General features: G+C 43.9%; 1 protein-coding gene and 1 long non-coding RNA gene across 4 annotated transcripts in view; both read left to right on the top strand.

Annotated features, from left to right (window-relative positions):
• Nucleotides 1–19,742, top strand: part of LOC137617719 (paxillin-like) — a 204,877-nt gene that overhangs the window by 106,701 nt on the left and 78,434 nt on the right. The gene's annotated exons all lie outside the window — the stretch shown is intronic.
• LOC137617047 (uncharacterized) overlaps nucleotides 1–19,742 on the top strand; it is a 34,194-nt gene that overhangs the window by 12,852 nt on the left and 1,600 nt on the right. For all 3 annotated transcript variants that reach the window (XR_011039559.1, XR_011039560.1, XR_011039561.1), the window contains exon 6: nucleotides 17,735–17,957. This is a non-coding gene — a long non-coding RNA (uncharacterized lncRNA). The remainder of the gene's footprint in view (nucleotides 1–17,734; nucleotides 17,958–19,742) is intronic.

Here is a 19,742-nt window from a genome sequence, read left to right as displayed (position 1 = left end):
AGCAATTACCGTATATTTCCGCGTATAAGACGACCCTATATTCCAAAATTTAACCATTAAAAATGGGGGGTCGTCTTATACTACCGTTATAAATATCACACCTTGAATTCTATGTCTGGTTTATCAGTAGGCTAGCCTAGGTTGAGGTGCGATAACCACCGACACATGAAATGATTTACATTAATATATATAAATGTATAATGAAAGTAATGAAACAATTTTTACCGTATATATTATTGGCATATCTACAAAAAATGCCATAAATGATAAATTCGAGGAATAATTCCTACTTTTAACCATACGAGCACAGCTGAGAAAATGTAAACATCGAGTATTGGTTGCGCTGTTGGCTAACTCTTCAGTAATTTTAATGCTAGTGTTAATTACAATAGTAATAACATATAGGATATCATATTATTTATTTGTTTGAAAATTATTATTTTTAGCTGTAAATAACAATTTTGGATTACAAACGGTACAATCTTTATTTCTCAATAAAAATTACGGTACTTTACAGTATTGCATTTAAAACCTAAAAATTTGCAAAACTTTATTTCCAATCAATATTAAACATCAAACCTGCGACATGTATAAATCTAACACCACTAAAACTCACAGTTATCACTGTCTGTTTCGAAAAGCTGTTCGAACATATCACGAGATTTATCATATACGCCATCATCGTAAGGATTCCAGTCCGGTTCCAGTGAGTTGACTTTGGCTTCGCCATTGCATTCGTACAATAAATCGTCTTCACTGCCATCCATGGCATTTAAGATAACGTATTTTTTAAATTATTTTATGACACTTTCCACCTTTACATTATTATATGCTTTTATAACAAACTCGCAAGGAACATAAAAGAAGAAGCAGAAAGAGGAGGAACGGGCATTTCGTACGGGAGCAGCTGATGAGCGTAAACAAAACAATGCAGGCTAGGTGACGCGCGTTGTAGGAAAACAATAAAGGATTTGTTTTATTTCATTTATTTTTAATTTATAATGATACAGTAAGTAATATCATCATCTTTACATAACCTATATTTAATAAGATATCTGGTGTTGCAAAAGCTAGCCTAGGCTATACTCAGATGGTTATATGACTGAGCAGTCGTCTTATACTACCGATATGAGAGATTCATAAAAATTTGCTCAAATTTTGTACCTCGTCTTATATGAAGGTCGCCTTATACGCGGAAATATACGGTATGCTATGTATTTTTATTAAGAATGGCAGTTGATTTGAGTTATAATTTACACTAAAGCAGCAAGTTAACAGGTAATTGCTAATATTGGTTTGGTCCATAACTGGAATACAAACCACGCTATTTATTAGGGGTTATACTTTCGGCGGAGCTGAAATGACGAGCCATTAAAATTTAGCGAGGGTTAACTACCCACACTGCTAGTTAGCGGGGGGTAGCGGGGTAGCTTTCTACCACTCCCGTTCACACACCTGTGATTTACCCCACTTTACTTTTGGCTCGGATGGAGTGTGGTTGTTTCTGCTCTCCCTCGTCACCTATCTGGACTGACATTTTTTATCTTTTAACTTACATTTTCTTATACATGTATATATATATGAAAACATTCTTAATGTTTATGCATATATATACGTGTATATAAATGTGATAACTTAACTTTTCAGTGTTTGTCCTGTGCGTGTGATACATATACGACAACGACACTTGCGTACATTAGCACCGGAACAAGACCAGCTCGGTTCCACGTCGTGGGGAACGACCTCTCCCTCTCTGGTTCATCGGTCTTCCCGTCAGCATATAACTTTTAACTCGGCATCCGCAGGGGAATAGTCATCACCTGGACCCTTTTCATTCAACTTTTGTTTTTGCCTTTTCCCTTTTCCTATGGGAAACATGGATTGCTGAGCGAAGGGAATGTGGCCTCTCAGAGATTGACTAGGGTCTTTCTCTTCTTAAGGTCGTTCACCTTCCAACAACAGTGTACTATTGGGAAGAGCTCCTTTCCCGTTCGCGGGTTAGGTTGCGTTTCCGAGTGTTTGTCTCAATTATTTTTAGTGAGATTATAATTGTAATTTTATCTTTTCACCTTTAGTCCGTAGGGAATATTTCCCTTCAGAGGATCAGTGTTTCTCACTATTAGTGAATATTCTTAGCTGAATTAAATAATTGTAATTCTGTTTTTACATACATACATATACCAAAGGCACTTCCCCCAAGTTTGGGGGGTAGCCGACAACAACAAGAAACAAAACAAAAAGGGGACCTCTACTCTCTACGTTCCTCCAGCCTAACCAGGGACTCAGCCGAGTTCAGCTGGTACTGCTAGGGTGCCACAGCCCAACCTCCCACATTTCCACCACAGATGAAGCTTCATACTGCTGAGTCCCCTACTGCTGCTACCTCCGCGGTCATCTAAGGCACCGGAGGAAGCAGCAGGGCCTACCGGAACTGCGTCACAATCGCTCGCCATTCATTCCTATTTCTAGCACGCTCTCTTGCCTCTCTCACATCTATCCTCCTATCACCCAGAGCTTTCTTCACACCATCCATCCACCCAAACCTTGGCCTTCCTCTTGTACTTCTCCCATTAACTCTTGCATTCATCACCTTCTTTAGCAGACAGCCATTTTCCATTCTCTCAACATGGCCAAACCACCTCAACACATTCATATCCACTCTAGCCGCTAACTCATTTCTTACACCCGTTCTCACCCTCACCACTTCGTTCCTAACCCTATCTACTCGAGATACACCAGCCATACTCCTCAGACACTTCATCTCAAACACATTCAATTTCTGTCTCTCCATCACTTTCATTCCCCACAACTCCGATCCATACATCACAGTTGGTACAATCACTTTCTCATATAGAACTCTCTTTACATTCATGCCCAATCCTCTATTTTTTACTACTCCCTTAACTGCCCCCAACATTTTGCAACCTTCATTCACTCTCTGACGTACATCTGCTTCCACTCCACCATTTGCTGCAACAACAGACCCCAAGTACTTAAACTGATCCACCTCCTCAAGTAACTCTCCATTTAACATGACATTCAACCTTGCACCACCTTCCCTTCTCGTACATCTCATAACCTTACTCTTACCCACATTAACTCTCAACTTCCTTCTCTCACACACCCTTCCAAATTCTGTCACTAGTCGGTCAAGCTTCTCTTCTGTGTCTGCTACCAGTACAGTATCATCCGCAAACAACAACTGATTTACCTCCCATTCATGATCATTCTCGCCTACCAGTTTTAATCCTCGTCCAAGCACTCTAGCATTCACCTCTCTCACCACTCCATCAACATACAAGTTAAACAACCACGGCGACATCACACATCCCTGTCTCAGCCCCACTCTCACCGGAAACCAATCGCTCACCTCATTTCCTATTCTAACACATGCTTTACTACCTGTGTAGAAACTTTTCACTGCTTGCAACAACCTTCCACCAACTCCATATAACCTCATCACATTCCACATTGCTTCCCTATCAACTCTATCATATGCTTTCTCCAGATCCATAAACGCAACATACACCTCCTTACCTTTTGCTAAATATTTCTCGCATATCTGCCTAACTGTAAAAATCTGATTCATACAACCCCTACCTCTTCTAAAACCACCCTGTACTTCCAAGATTGCATTCTCTGTTTTATCCTTAATCCTATTAATCAGTATTCTACCATACACTTTTCCAACTACACTCAACAAACTAATACCTCTTGAATTACAACACTCATGCACATCTCCCTTACCCTTATATAGTGGTACAATACATGCACAGACCCAATCTACTGGTACCATTGACAACACAAAACACACATTAAACAATCTCACCAACCATTCAAGTACAGTCACACCCCCTTCCTTCAACATCTCAGCTTTCACACCATCCATACCCGATGCTTTTCCTACTCTCGTTTCATCTAGTGCTCTCCTCACTTCCTCTATTGTAATCTCTCTCTCATTCTCATCTCCCATCACTGGCACCTCAACACCTGGAACCGCAATTATATCTGCCTCCCTATCATCCTCAACATTCAGCAAACTTTCAAAATATTCCGCCCACCTTTTCCTTGCCTCCTCTCCTTTTAACAACCTTCCATTTCCATCTTTCACTGTCTCTTCAATTCTTGCGCCGGCCTTCCTTACTCTCTTCACTTCTTTCCAAAACTTCTTCTTATTCTCTTCATATGACTGACCCAGTCCCTGACCCCACCTCAGGTCAGCTGCCCTCTTTGCCTCACGTACCTTGCGCTTTACTTCCACCTTTTGCTCTCTATATTTTTCATACTTCTCTATACTATTACTCTGCAGCCATTCTTCAAAAGCCCTCTTTTTCTCTTCCACTTTTACCTTCACTCCTTCATTCCACCATTCACTGCCCTTCCTCATGCTGCCTCCAACAACCTTCTTGCCACATACATCACTTGCAATCCCAACAAAATTTTCTTTTGCTAACTTCCACTCCTCCTCTAAATTACCAGTTTCTCTTACTCTCACCTCGTCATATGCCATTTTCAACCTTTCCTGATATTTACTTTTTACCCCCGGTTTTATTAGCTCTTCAACCCTCACTAGCTCCCTTTTACATCCACCTACTCTATTCCCCCACTCTTTTGCTACAACCAATTTTCCTTCCACCAAAAAATGATCAGACATACCGTTAGCCATACCCCTAAACACGTGCACGTCTTTCAATCTTCCAAACATTCTTTTCGTTATCAACACATAATCCATCAATGCCCTTTCTACTACTCTTCCATTTGCCACTCTTACCCATGTATACTTATTTTTATCTTTCTTTTTAAAAAAGCTAGCACTTATTACCATCTCTTGTTCAACACACATATCTACCAGTCTCTCACCACTCTCATTTTCACCTGGTACGCCATATTTCCCAATGACACCTTCTACCTCTCCAGCACCCACTCTAGCATTTAAGTCACCCATAACAACTACATAATTCCTTCTACCCAGTCCTTCTACACACCTAGTTAATTCACTCCAGAACTCATTCCGCTCTTCTTCACTTTTCTCACTACCTGGCCCATACGCACTGACAAACGCCCAACATTCCCTACCCAACCTAACCCTTACCCACATTAACCTAGATGATATCTCCTTCCATTCCACTACTTTACCTGTCATCCATTCACTCAACAATAAAGCCACACCCTCTCTCGCTCTTCCCCTTTCAATCCCAGACACTCTACCAGACATTTCACCAAACATCACTTCACCCTTTCCTTTCATCTTTGTCTCACACAAGGCCAATACATCCATCCTTCTACTTCTAAACATACTTCCAATCTCACATCTTTTACTCTCTATCGTACTACATCCACGCACATTCAAACACCCCAAAACTAGAGTGCGGGGAGCAGTCACTCTCCCCCCAGCTCCATCTCTTTGTTGCTGTCTCACAGGATACTCTACAGGAGAGGGGGTTCCCAGCCCCCTCGTCCCGTCCCTTTTAGTCGCCTCTTACGACACGCAGGGATAACGTTGGCGCTATTCTAATTGTTTTATTACAGTTATTTCGCTCCTCCCTTTTCCCATGGATGTCGACTGGGGAAGGAAGGGCGCAATACTTATCTTTATTTTGTTCCCTCGGGGTTCCTCTTCGGAGTTTCTCCTTAGGGAATTTTTCTGTTAAATAATTAATTTTATTTATTCCCAGTTAACTATGCAGTGTTCTTTGTTCGACTAAGAGTACTTACGAAGCAGAGCTGTTCTGTTCATGCCTGGGGAATCTTCTGGCACTGCCGTCCCTCAGAGGACGTCGTCATGGGCGTCATCCCTTCTCTTATAAGTATTCCCATGACAACATGACCAGCACTTCAGATCATCTTAGAATTCTAACCAGGAGGTTCGCCTCCAGGTGTTGGACAACTTCCCTTCCGAGGGAAAGTTTCCTCCCCAGGTGTGAGGTTGTTTCTCCCTTCCGAGAGAGAACTTCCCACATCTTAATAAATTCATCGTCTCTGACTGCTGTTGCTGCCTTCGCCCAGACTTTTCTCCCCCCTTGCTGGGTGTCTCTTCCTTCAGGGGCAGAGCACAGTCTTGGCAAGTCTCTTCTACGAATTATTTACCCCTCTCGTTCGCGAGGGAGGCCATTCATAGAGACTCCATTTCAGAGGATCGCTACTGTTGAAGGTCAGCTTGCTGATCAACCGGTCCTCACGGGCGTCATCATGGGCATCATCAAGTCTTCTACGAAGTGTTCACCTCTCTCGTTCACGAGAGAGGCCACTCATAAAGACATCTCTTTGGAGGATCACTCTGCTCATCAGTTCCAGACCTACCAGCGCAGCCATGCGCTGCAACTTAGTCCGTGGACTTCGGTCCTGGACTCCTCCTAAGGCCAGCTTGCTGGTCCACCGGCCCTCATGGGCTTCATCAATTCCTGATCATCCTACCAGCGCAATCTTGGGCTGCAACTTAGTCCGTGGACTTCGGTCCTGGACTCTTCTATTGACCTTTCACTGTTGCTATCAGTGGAAGTTCGCCCTTCCAAAGGGCACATCCCAGTTCCTGATCGTCCTACCAGCTGACCTGCTGATCTACCAACGCCACCTCACGCCGCAGGTAGTCCTTTGGACTTCAGTCATGGACTCTTCCGCGGACCTTTTACGGTCCCCATCGGTGGATGCTCGCCCTTCCAAAGGGCATATCCCAGTTCCTGATCGTCCTGCCAGCTGACCTACTGATCTACCAACACAACCTTACGCCGCTGTTAGTCCTTGGACTTCGGTCCTGGACTCTTCCGTGGACCTTTTATAATCTCCATCATGGATGCTTGCCCTTCCAAAGGGCTCATCCCAGTCGCCCTGCCAGCTGACCTGCCGACCTACCAGCGCTGCTTTACGCTAGAGTTAGTCCTTAGACTTCGGTCCTGGACTCTTCTGAAGATCACCAGCTCCCTCCTGCAAGCATTATCATGCTCACCATTGCTTCTGCGCGCGCCAGCTGTTTTCCGCACGCACGCTCCAACTGTCTTCCGCACGCGCCAATTGTTTTCCGCGCAGGCGCGCCAATGGTTTTCCTGCAACAACAATGGTCTTCCGCGCCCGCACGCAGCGCGCCAAGCAGTCTTGCACGCGCACCAGCAGTCTTGCACGCGCACCAGCAGCCTTGCACGCGCACCAGCAGCCTTGCACGCGCACCAGCAGCCTTGCACGCGCACCAGCAGCCTTGCACGCGCACCAGCAGTCTTGCACGCGCACCAGCAGTCTTGCACACGCACCAGCAGTCTTCCGCGCGTGCGCCAATGCACCCACCCTTGCGCAACCAGTCACATGCTTCGTCGCATTCTAGGGAGACTGCACAAAACTACACAGTGCCTTACTGCGTGCCAGCGCGCTCCTACGCTCTCATATCCAGCTCCCTCCTGCTCACTTGCGCTCGCCAATGCGCCAACTCTTCAGAAAGAACCAGCGCTTGACTGTTAGCGCTCTTCTGCGCATTCACCGGAAACTGCACTTCAGCAGAAACTGAGCACTAGCATCATCCTATGTGCCATCGCACCAGTACTTTCCTGCACACTGGCTCAATAGGCAGAAAAAAGGAATAAAACTTTTGGACAGGTCACCATTGCCCCATTCCTCTCCCCGCAAATGCATAACATGGCCTCCAGGAAAAGAGGAAAGAGCCTTAACAGAAGTATTCAAGATCCTGAAGATTCCATCTTCTAAGGCAAATCAAAACTGGGAATCCTTGGTCCCTGTCTCTTCTGAAGTTTCTTTTTCCTTGACAGACCACAGTCAGCAAGCAAGAAAGCATCAACAGACTGATCTCTAGATCACTGTTTGTTAATGGCTAGTTCACGGTTTGCTGATCGCCAGCTCACCGATCACCAGATCGCCAGCTCGCCGATCGCCAATTGCTAGCTCAACTTGATGATTGACCTCTAGTCCCCCAATGACTAACGATCTCCGATTGCTTGCGTTCCAATTGCTAGTCAATAACCAGTCAACAGCTTGCTGATCAGGTAGCTCGTCTTTCATCGATCATTGAACTCTGCTCGCTGATCTCTGACCAGCTCACCGGCAGCTTGCTGATCTCTGACCAGCTCACCGGCAGCTTGCTGATCTCTGACCAGCTCACCGGCAGCTTGCTGATCTCTGACCAACCAGGAGGGACCATAGTCAGCTTGCTGATGTCTAGTTCACCGATCACGGTCCGCGATCGATCGCTGATCATCAATGGCTTACCATCACCAACTGATTATCATTAAACCATTCTGCTGTCTCTTAGGGCTCTCAAAGCAGATTACCAACTCATTGGCTGACTGACCAGACCTTCATCTGCCTGTCAGTTACCATCCTCGGCTCAGACCGCCGATTCACCGATCATCGGCAATTCGCCAGCAGTTCGTAGAACACATCAAAAGAAGAGAGGAGGGACCATAATGCTGCACCACACGACCTCAACCCTCTGGACAGAGTCCGAAAGAGATGAAGGTCAACTTTCCGGTCCTTCAGTAGCCTCATCGGTTCCTAACAGACCACTCAGTGATGTGATGGGCGACACTACCTCACACCACATAGAGGCTCACATCGGTAAGCAAGAAGGAACTTCCAAAGTCCATTCGGTGCCACTATCACCCCGCTTCATTCCAGACTAGAGGAATGTGCTCGCCGACAATCTGTGCACAGCATCTCAGATAAGGTATACCGAATGGTCTTTGGATCGCCTTGTAGCCAACAAAGTCGCGACTTTACGGGGTCCTCCAACTAGGGATCTGTTCGCAACGCTCCTGAACCTCAGGCTGCTGTTGCACCCCAGCCCTAGACCCCAAGGCGCTCTGGCAAAAAAAAACAGGCCAACAACGGTGGGTGCAACAATGATGTTTACGTCTCGTCCCTATTTTGTCTGGAGAAGGACACTCAAGAAGGCTAGAACATCGGTCAGCCTCTCAAGGACTCGCCTAGCTCCGCTATGTCATTACGCAGAACGGTTTCCAAACCTTTTGCAGCTCATAATAGTCTCTCCAAGAGAACCCTCTCCACATCAGACAACCCACTTTGACACCTACCACAAGTTATAGCTTTACAAGTACTATGATTGTACGCCTGGAGACTACCCAGTACCTCTTTTGCGAAAAGTTTGTCTAGATATCTGAGGAATTCCTCAGCATCAGTCTACCAGACAGTATAACATCTTGTGTGGTTGGTGTCATGTGAAAGTCTCTCTCTCTCCACAAAATACCTCTATTCCATCAATAGCGGAATCCTCGAGTATATACAAGAGGAAAAGATCCCCTATTCAGTATTGACAGGTAAAGATGATCACTCAACCTTGATCCTTCACTTCAAACTGAAAGGAAGGGACATCCTCTCATCGATAGACCTTTTCTAACTCATACGGACTTACAACTTGGCTTTCTCCAGTTGGAATTGAGACCTTCCTCTCAGAACATGGTTCAAATTCTCCAAACTCTAAAGAGACCTCCTTATGTTCCACTTCACCAGGCAACAAATTTTCACCTGATTTAAGAAAAAAATGTTCCTACACACTCTGACAACAACCATACAAGTCAAGGAACTTCATGGTCTCTTTCCACATCGCCCATTAATGAGAAGGGCAAAAGGCAATGTTCAGTTTTGTCCCTGAGTATGTCGCCAGACACAGTCTCCAGAGGTGACGGATCCTACACAAGTCTCCACTCGGTAACGGACGATCCAGATCATCCGTTACTATACCCAGGGTAAGATATAACTCTACCTCAAGAAAACGGCAACAGCCCATCCTGGTCCCTTCTCTTGTTATCAGCACTGGGAGAGACTAGAGGAGGATCACCAAAACATCATCTCAACATGACGACTCACTATGTCAGGGCATAGCTATGCCCCTGGTCCTTCTTAGCAGATTACTCTGTGACGCAAGTTTTACAAGAAAGGATGTGAATGCTCTAGGTGACTTTCACAACCTTTCTCCTGCAAGACGTGACCCACAGGAACTCAATACGATCTCAATCGGTCTGGTGGTGGCTGCACAACAGCTGGTTGTATACCTCAAGCTCCTTATTGGACAAGTAGGAGAAGGTTGAGGGCACTGTTACCTGGTTTTAGTCTGTGTGAATGAAAAGATTTGACTGGTTCTTTTCTTTTCTTCATCCTACCCTCACGTGGGGAAAGCAGCATCCTGGGTTCTCTGCATAAGCTGACCTCAAACCACTGCAGGTAAACCATGCTCCCTTGTGTACCTAGTATTAAGCTAATACTGTTGCGTCCCCATACCCTGGTGAGGTGGTATTGGGAAAGTCTTGGTTACATCAGGTTTTTCCTACAATAGACTCTGAATAACTTTACCTAGACAGTCACACTTCTGCATGTCTCAACACAGCTTGCGTAGGCCGTGGACCTTGCATAGCAAGGTTTTAGCAAGGGCAGGGACTCCTTATTTTTGAGTACTAACATACTCAGATAAGGAGCCCCCGGGAAAGGCCAAAGGCCAGATTGTCAGGGACGTCCACCCTTCCTAATGGGTGAGTCACCCCTAATAAATAGTGTGGTTTGTATTCCAGTTACGGGACATTATAAATTTGTAGATAATTTGTATTTGTTCCTACACTAGATACAAACCCTCATTCTTTACTATAGGAGATATTCTAGCACGAGCTGGAAAATACGGCAGAAAAACCTTAAGGTCATTAACGACCGGGCAGGTAGTTACCAACCTGTTAGTGGTGGGAGGACCGCCAGTCGGTAGCTACTGTTTACCTTCAATCGAATTCTAGCCGTCGCAGTGGTAACACCGCTGCTCCTGCTTTTGTTTGACTGGCAGACTAGACTTTGTTTTTTTGGATTTTTGATTAATCCTTTTTTCTTTTTCTTTGTTAGATGTGATGTCCTCTATTATGAGGAAGTGTTCCGGGCACCTTTATGTCGCCTCTGGTTGTGGATCCTCTTTCCCTATGCCCTGGGTACAGAGGTCATAGGTGTTCTGAAGGCTCCCCCTGCCAAGTATGTAGAATTGGTCGCCCTCTCACTGGGAGAAGTTTGAGAGAGGTAGAATAGGAAGTCCAAGGACTCTTTACTTCCAGGATCGCCGTCAAAGGTAAGGAGTCGTGGACCTCTTCTTTGGCCTCTCGATCTCTCCCTTCAGACTCTTCCTCGCCTGCCTCCCTCCGGGGGGAAGTAGAGGAAGAGTGGCACCATTCCCATTCCTCTTGGTCAGGCAGATCACGTTGCCTCCCCCAGTGGGGCAATACTTTCCGCCACCGGGAATGACTCTGTTACTGCTTCCATTCCAGATCATGTACGAGCGGTATGGCCTGCCCTTGGACTTCCTGGTTCTCCTTCAGAGGAAGTTTGGAACCAGTTCCTCACGGGCAAGGTAGTGCCTCAGCAGGTCCCTTCTGTTTTGGAACCCTTGGGAGTTCCAGACCTCGCCTACGTCCCATCAACTCAGTCAGCGCCCACGTAAGTTTTAGTGGATATAGTAACTTAAGCTCCTGCGGCGCCTACTTCGCACTCCGTTGCGCATCTACAAATTACAATGTCGCAAGTGCAAACATCGCAGTACCACCTCCTCCTCCTCCTCCTCTTCCTCCTCCTCGGAGGCTAGGAGGGAGAGAGAGGAGAGGAAAACTCGCCCAGACATTCTCTCCGGAGACACAGGCGACATAGCCCTCGCCTTCTATCTCTTAATGAGATGTCTCGCCACAATACTATAAGCGCTCTCGTCACAAACATTAGAAGAGCGCTTTCTCCTCGTCATCGCCCTCTTCGGAGGTCAGGAGGGAGAGAGAGAAGAGGAAAAGGAGAGCTAGCGCACCTTCACTTAGATGTTCTCGCCGAAGAGACAGGCGATATAGGAAGAGACATCATCGTTCTCGCTCTTCCTCGCCTTCTGTCTCACCTCGAGACTATAAACGCTTTTGGCACAAACCTAAGAAGAGCGTTCCTCTCATCATCGTTCTGCCTCGCTGTCGTCTTTTTCTTGCGAGGGATCATCTAAGAAGGCAGGAGCGCGGCCAAGGGCAAAGCACGTCCTGACCTCGAACCCTCTTCTTCGCATAATAGTTTGAGGGTCTCCGTTTGCTCTAGAAAAGTCTGAAAGAGCGCTTCTCCTCGCTTTCACTTCTTATCTTCACAGAAGATCGCTCTCGCCTTCGACTTCTCGATCTCTGACCCTTTGAGGTCTCGTGACAAGGAAACTTCAGTTTCCCGGTGCGCTATCTCTTCGTTTTCTCGCAACTCAAGTTGCTGAAACCTTGGGCTCTTGTGCATTTAGTCACGCTGACACTTCGGTGTCTCGTGACAAGGATCTGGCCCTTCGGGTTCTCGCAACACAACCTCTAGGGGCACACGATCACACTGAACCTTCTGGTTCTCATGAAACAAGTCACCAAGAGTTTTACTCTTATGACAGTGTGTCTTCGGACTCTTTTCGCGTGGAGTGTTCGCGTGCGCTCAACCAACACTGCGCCCATGACCATCAAGAGTTTTACTCTTATGGCTGAGTCTTCAAACTCTCGTCACGCAAGGTGTTCTCACGCAATCTCCGGTCATACACTCACGGGGTCAATCCCAAGCTCTCGTGTTTCAGACAGGACAACCTCCCCAGTTCCTTTGCTCCCTAATGAGTTAAGATTAAGTGTGTCCCGAAAACCTCGGAAGAAGGTGCAGGGGTTTGGCCCTTCTTCTCTTTGGTTGAGAGCAGAAGGAAAAGGGGAAACGTGTTAGAGAGCAGAAAAAAAAAAACGCCCAGATATCAGCGACGTAGAACACAATGTCGATGGCTTCGGCCGCTCTCTTCATTATCCTGCGCTTCATGTGGCAGCTCATGAGGTGCCCATGTTACGAGGTAGCACTCGTTGTCAACCTGCAACTTGATCTACTGGTTGTTGGGAAGCATAGATTGCTGCCAGGAGGTTCGCCTCCAGGGGTTGGAGAACCTCCCCTTACAAGGGAGTGATAACCTTCCTCTGAATTGGGCTGCGTGAGAGAACCACCTCCCTTCCGAGGGAGAGCTTCCCCACTTCAGCCATTCAGCAACCTGCCCTCCTTCGTGAAAAGTTGCGGACAGCTCGACGAGTTTTGCCTCAACTATCTCGTCCCCGAAGACTGTGCTTTCTCCCCTTGAGCTGGGGAAAAGCAAGTCTAAGGCTTGTTCCTCCTTCGAGGGGAACTTCTCCCTCGTTCGCGAGAGACTATTATGCCTTCACTTTTTTCCCATAAGAGCTGGGAGAAAGCTTGGCTCAGGCAATGTCCTCCTTCGGGAGAACTTCTCTCTCATTCGCGAGAGAGATTATTACGCCTATGCTTTTTTCCCGTAGAACAAGGAGAAAGCTTTTCTTAGGCGATGCCCTCATTCGGGAGGACTTCACCCTCGTTCGCAAGAGAGAAATTATTACGCTTAGACTTTCCCAAAGAGCGGGGAGAAAACTTGCCTTAGGCGATATCCTCCTTTGGGAGGACTTCACCCTCGTTCGTGAGAGAGAGTTTATTACGCCTACACTTTTCCCCCATAGAGCAGGGAGAAAGCTTGTTTTAGGCAATCTCCTTTGGGAGAACCTTCCTCCCATTCACGAGAGAAAACATGTAGGAGTTTGCTAACTGCTGGGACCAAGACGATGGACTTCTTAACGGCTACAACAGCGACCATGTGGAGCAATTGGGTTCTCAAAAGGAAGGAATCAGTAGTTCCCAGAAGGAATCAGTAGTTCCCAGACTTCCTTTTGTACCTCAGTGAGGGAAAGCTCCTCTCAGTCTCGGCGATTAAGGGCTATCGCTCAGCCATGAGCCTAATCTGTAGACTGAGAAGGGATTGACCTCTCCGCCTCAGAAGACATCACCTTGTTTGATTCGGGGTTTTGAGTGATCTTGCCCCCCTGTTGAGATTAGACCATCACTGTGAGATGTGTCTGATGTCCCCTGAAGGGGCTGCCCTATGAGCCCTTAAGGGCCTCAGGCTACTTTCTGAACCTTAAGACAGTCTTCCTTGTACCTCTGTCCTCGGCTAAAAGGATCAGTGAGCTACATGGTCTGTCTTACGTCGTCACCCATTCTAGGGGATGGGTGGGTAAGTGTCTCGCAACTTCGTACCGGCCTTGGTGGCTAGACTCATAATCCTTCATCTACCGATGAGATATTTCGAGAATTTCAGTTTTCCAGCCTCAATAAGGTAACACAGGATACAGACCAGTCGTTACTATGCCCAGTCAGGGCGCTAAAGAAAATACCTGAAGCGCACCAGACCTTTCAGACAGCGTCTCCGTCATCTCTTCCTTAGTACCAACAAGGTAAAGAAGAGAACCTCTCGCAACACCATCCCTTGCTGGCTCAAGAAAGTTATTGCGAGGTCTTTTCACGGAGACCCAGAGGCAGCACAACCCAGAGCCCATTAAGTTAGGGGAGTGGCTGCCTCACTGGCGTTTAAGAGAAATTTCTCAGTCTCCCAAGTCTTAATTGCTGGGGTCTGAATATAGATATGTGATTGCTGAATCCTTTAGTAGAGATCTAGCTAAAATTAGTATATGGTGTAAATTAAGGTACAATTGGCTTCATTAATTCTGGTACACAGACTTCTCCTTTGCTTCCTATGTAAAGTATCAGAATTATTGAAGACAACTGTACATGAAGCTGAATACTGAACCCTAATTATTATAGTAAAGAGTTCAAGGAAAGTGGCTCCTCAACATCCTAATCTTTTCATTGACAATATCTCTCTTAACTACGGTATATAAAAAGTCATAAAGTTCTAAGTCATCCTTGATTGCAAAATTTTCATCTATCTACCAAGGCACTTCCCCAAATTTTGGGTGGTAGCAGAGATTAAAAAAAAAAAAAATTCTTTGCTCCCAGCTTGACGAGGAATTCAGTCAAGTTTGGTTGGTACTGCAATGGTGCCACAGCCTACCTTCCCTTGTTATCCACCACAATGAAACTTCATGTGCTGAATCCCCTACTGCTACTACCTCAGTGGTCACCAAGGCGACTGGAGGAAGCGGCAGAGCCTGTCTGAACCGAGTCACAATCGCTCTCCATTCATTTTCATTTCTAGCACCCTTTTTTACTTCTTTCACCCTCTTTTACTACTTTCACATCTATCCTCCTATCACGGAGAGCTTTCTTGACTCCATCCATCCACCCAAATATAGGCCTTCATCTTGTACTTCTCCCATCAATTCTTGCATTAATCATCATCTTCAGCAGACAGCCATTTTCCAGTCTCTACATGGTCAGACTACCTCAACACAGTCATATCCACTCTCGCTGCTAATTCTTTTCTTAAACTTGTTCTCATCTTCACTACTTCGTTCCTAATCCTATCCAATAGATAGACACCAGTTTGCAATTTGGTTTTTGTGAAGGCCTTGGAGCATGTGATGCCCTCCAATGATTGTACAGAAATCCTTTGATTGTGGTCAGGAAGTTCACATGATTGCCCTTGATTTTAGTGCTGCCTTTGATCGTGTGAATCATGAGGCCCTTGTTTTCAAACTCAAACAGTTGGGAGTGGGTGGGTCATTTCTTTAGTATTATTATTGAATGCTTAATAGATCACAGAGTTGTTGTTGATGGGCTTCATAGTGAGTATAGGACTGAGATAAATGGTGTTATTATTATTATTATTAAATGCTAAGCTACAACCCTAGTTGGAAAAGCAGGATGCTATAAGCCCAGGGGCCCCAACAGGGAAAATAGCTCAGTGAGCAAAGGAAACAAGGAAAAATAAAATATTTTAAGAATAGTAACAACATTTAAATAAATATTTCCTATATAAACAATAAAAACTTCAACAAAACAAGAGAAAGAGAAACTAGATACAATAGTGTGCCTGAGTGTACCCTCAAGCAAGAGGACTCTAACCCAAGACAGTGGAAGGCCATGGTACAGAGGCTATAGCACTACCAAAGACTAGAGAACAATGGTTTGATTTTGGAGTGTCCTTCTCCTAGAAGAGCTGCTTACCATAGCTAAAGAGTCTCTTCTACCCTTACCAAGAGGAAAGTAGCCACTGAACAATTACATTGCCGTAGTTAACCCCTTGGGTGAAGAAGAATTGTTTAGTAATCTCAGTGTTGTCAGGTGTATGAGGACAGAGGAGAATCTGTAAAGAATAGGCCAGACTATTCGGTGTCTGTGTAGGCAAAGGGAAAGAACCGTAAGCGAAAGTGTTCTTGGCCCATTACTTTTCATGCTATATACATATGACATGTGGTTTGGCCTAGAAAACAAGCTTGTTACATATGCAGAGGATGCTAAACCCTTGCATCAGTTCCATCTCCTGAAAGTAGATCTAGGGTTGCTGGATCCCTTAACAGGGATCTAGTTAAAATTAGTTCATGGTGCAAATTATGGGGCATGAAGTTGAATCCTAACAAAACTCAAATGATTGTAAGTAGGTCAAGGGCAGTAGCTCCTCAACGTCCAGATCTCGGCATTAATAAGGTTTCTTTAATTCTGTATGACTTTTAAAATTTTCGGTGCGATTCTCTACAGCAAATTTATTTTTGAGAAACATTTTAGGTCTGTCTCTTCAATTGCAAAAAAAAATTGGCTAATTGAGAAAGTCTTGCAAGATTTTTGGTGATCAATATATTCTGAAGTAGTGTTTTAGTTCTTTCATTCTACCTTGTTTCGAGTATTGTTCCCTGTCTGGTCTTCAGCTGCTGATTCTCATCTTAATTTGTTGGACAGGAACTTAGTCTATTAAATTTCTTATCTCTGATCTAAATATTAAACTCTGGCACAGTCGTTCAATTAGTTCGTTGTGCATGTTGCTTAAAATTTTTCATAAATCTGATCATCCTTTAGATTTGGATCTTCCCGGACAATTTAGTCCTGTTTGTAATACTTGGCATGCAGTTAATTCTAATAGTCAGGCCTTCACCATGAGGCTCGATATTACACTGTGTTCTAGAAGTTTTATTCCAGTTGTGACTAAGTTGTGGAATGATCTTCCTAATCAGGTAGTTGAATCGGTAGAACTTCAAAGTTCAAACTTGCATCCCAAGTTTTTATTGTTGAACAGGCTAACATAAGTCTTTTTATAGTTTATGGTCAAGATATCTGTTTATTACTGCTTTTAACATTTTATTTTAACTTTTCATTATTTCTCATTGTTTATTTTATTATTTCCGTTCCTCACTGGGGTATTTTTCCATGTTGGAGACCTTGTGCTTATAGCATCCTGCTTTTCCAACTAGGGTTGCAGCTTGTCAAGTAATAATAATAATAATACACCGTATTCAAGAAGTTTTATTCCAGCTTGACCCAATTCGGGAATGAGCTTCCTGATTTGGCTGTAGAATTGGTGGAACTTCGAAGTTCAAACTTGTTGCAAACGCCTTTCTGTTGAACAGGTTCATAAGAGTCTCACTTCATAGTTTATATGACGTTATTTTGTTACTGATTCTTTAAATATTGTATTTTTAAATAGTATCCTGCTTCCAAATATAGTTCTTGCTTGGCAAGTAATAAATAATAATGGTGATGATTAAGATTTTGAAGGTTTTATTTTCAAGTTTTATGTTTTGTCTGAAATGTTGGATTGATAATCTGAGGAAGAATTTTTTTGGCAATTGAATGGCGGCTTTTTGATTTTTTGTGGACAGTTATTTTAGCTTGTAAAAGTTCCAATATTTTCCCCTTTAATGTACACGTAACTGTCTCTTTGTAAATAAAGTTAGATTCTAGATACTAAAAACATTCAACCATACAGAATGTCTAAAGAGTATTATCATATGTCAATTAGTTTAAAGTAACATGAAATTATATCTTTCAGATTTGATTTATGAATTTAGACCATATGGCTTGGCAGTGGAGCCTGTTATGCAATTCGGCACCCAAAGTCACCTGGAGAAAAATGTCCCTGTTGCATTGTGAAGGAAAAGTTAGTGTGAGGAAAGCTAACTTGATGAAAGGAAATTAACCAAGGAAAAGAGGGCCAAAATTTTAGTGAAGTAAGCATTGAAGGAAAGTCAGACATGTCTACAGAATCTTGTGAGGTAAGGTTCACTGGACAACTACAGTACTCCCGTTTCAGTAAATTTCTAATTATTTGCCATTCACAAAACCTACTTATGCAAAGGAAAGCTTACATTAATTTTTAGAGTAACATTATGTACTCTTCCTTTAAAGGTCCTTTAAATTTAATAAATATTGTCCTGAGGACAAGGAAAATGTCTTTAACAAAATTGGTGCTATTGATTTAAATTGATTCATTTAGTCTGTGCAGCATGCCCACCTCTCTTTGGTTACAACTCATTTCTCTTTTGCCTACACATCACCAAATAGTGGCTTATTCTGTATACATTTCATGTTTGTTCATACACCTGACAACACTGAGATTACAAAACAATTCTTCACCTAAGGTGTTAACTACTGCACTGTAATTGTTCAGTGGCTAATTTATTTGCAACGGTAGAAGACACACACTTAGCTATTGGTAAGCAGCTCTTCTAGGAGAAGAAATTCCAAATTAAACCGTTGTTCTCTAAAGTCTTGCAGGGCCATAGCCACTGTACCATGGCCTTCCACAGTCTTGGATTAGAGTTCTCTTCCTTAATTCAATCTTATTTCTCTTCTTGTTTTTTTGAAATGGTGTTAAGGGCAGGTTTAATAGATGGTCATGGATGCATGATAGTTTATCAAGAGGTTTGCCGTTTGTTTATCGATAGCTTTATCTTCCTCAAAAGTATTCATTTTCAAAACAATCTTTACTGACTTCCCTTCAGTTGAATTGGCTATCCTGCAGGGTACTTAGCCGTGAATGGTATGTCGGTTTTGCTATGTAGACTAATTTTTTCTCCGAGTTGTCAGTCACTATATTTTGCTACATGTTTTTATCATTATTGGTAAGTTTGCTTTTCATTCTTATCCTGTCTAGAGACATTGAGCAAAAGCCAAGACCAATAAGTCCTTCATTTTGCCAGTATCCTCTCCTGTTGTGCAACATACGTGGACTTCATGCCAATATTAAGAGACCTTACAGTTGCCTGCAGACAGTATATTCTTTCAAGTTCAGAAACGTTTTCTCAAATGAGGCAATCATCTGAGCTCCTTATTGCTGGATTTAAGAAACCAATATTTTGAAATGTAATGCCATTTCTAGGGCAAGGGGAGTATATTGAGACTGAGTTTCTGGCTTTTCACAAGTCCTGCTATGTATGTGGATGTTGTGAAGTTCAGGTAATAAAATTCTATGCCATGCATAATATCTATTTTTATTTGCTCTACTGGAATCCAGACTTAAGTGATTCTATCTTTGATTTTCTTCTTACCATTTAAAGCTCAGATACAAGATGATGATAGAAAGGAGTTTGTGCTGGTGATTTCAACTTTCACCATTGGGAGTGGTTAAATTCTGTTTCTCCTATTGATCATCGTGACTTGAGAGCTTTAGCCTTTGCCTCGGAATCAGGCTGTGAGTAAATCATAAGTGAAACTACTCTCAGGTCTGGTAACTGCTGGGACCTAGTTTACACTGACACTCCTGCTATAACAAGTAAGATTGGTTCTTCAGTTGGGACATCTGTTAATGCCAAAATTCATTAGTAATGCGGATTGAGCAGCCTGGCCATGATATGTTATATAATCTCGTAAGATTTATTTAAAATATCAAGCAGACTGAAATGGCATTTTGAGTGATCATCTTAACTACAATTTCTCACAATTGTATTATAGTGCTGAATCAATTGTTCTTTTGATTGGGAATCTAGTCAACATAACCGACAGGCGTATTCCTTCTTGTTAGCTGAAGTACTAGGTGAAAAAAACCCCTAGTACAATTA

Source organism: Palaemon carinicauda, chromosome 23 (genome assembly GCF_036898095.1).
Source record: "Palaemon carinicauda isolate YSFRI2023 chromosome 23, ASM3689809v2, whole genome shotgun sequence".
NCBI lineage: Eukaryota > Metazoa > Arthropoda > Malacostraca > Decapoda > Palaemonidae > Palaemon > Palaemon carinicauda.
This window is presented reverse-complemented; position numbering and strand designations above follow the sequence as displayed.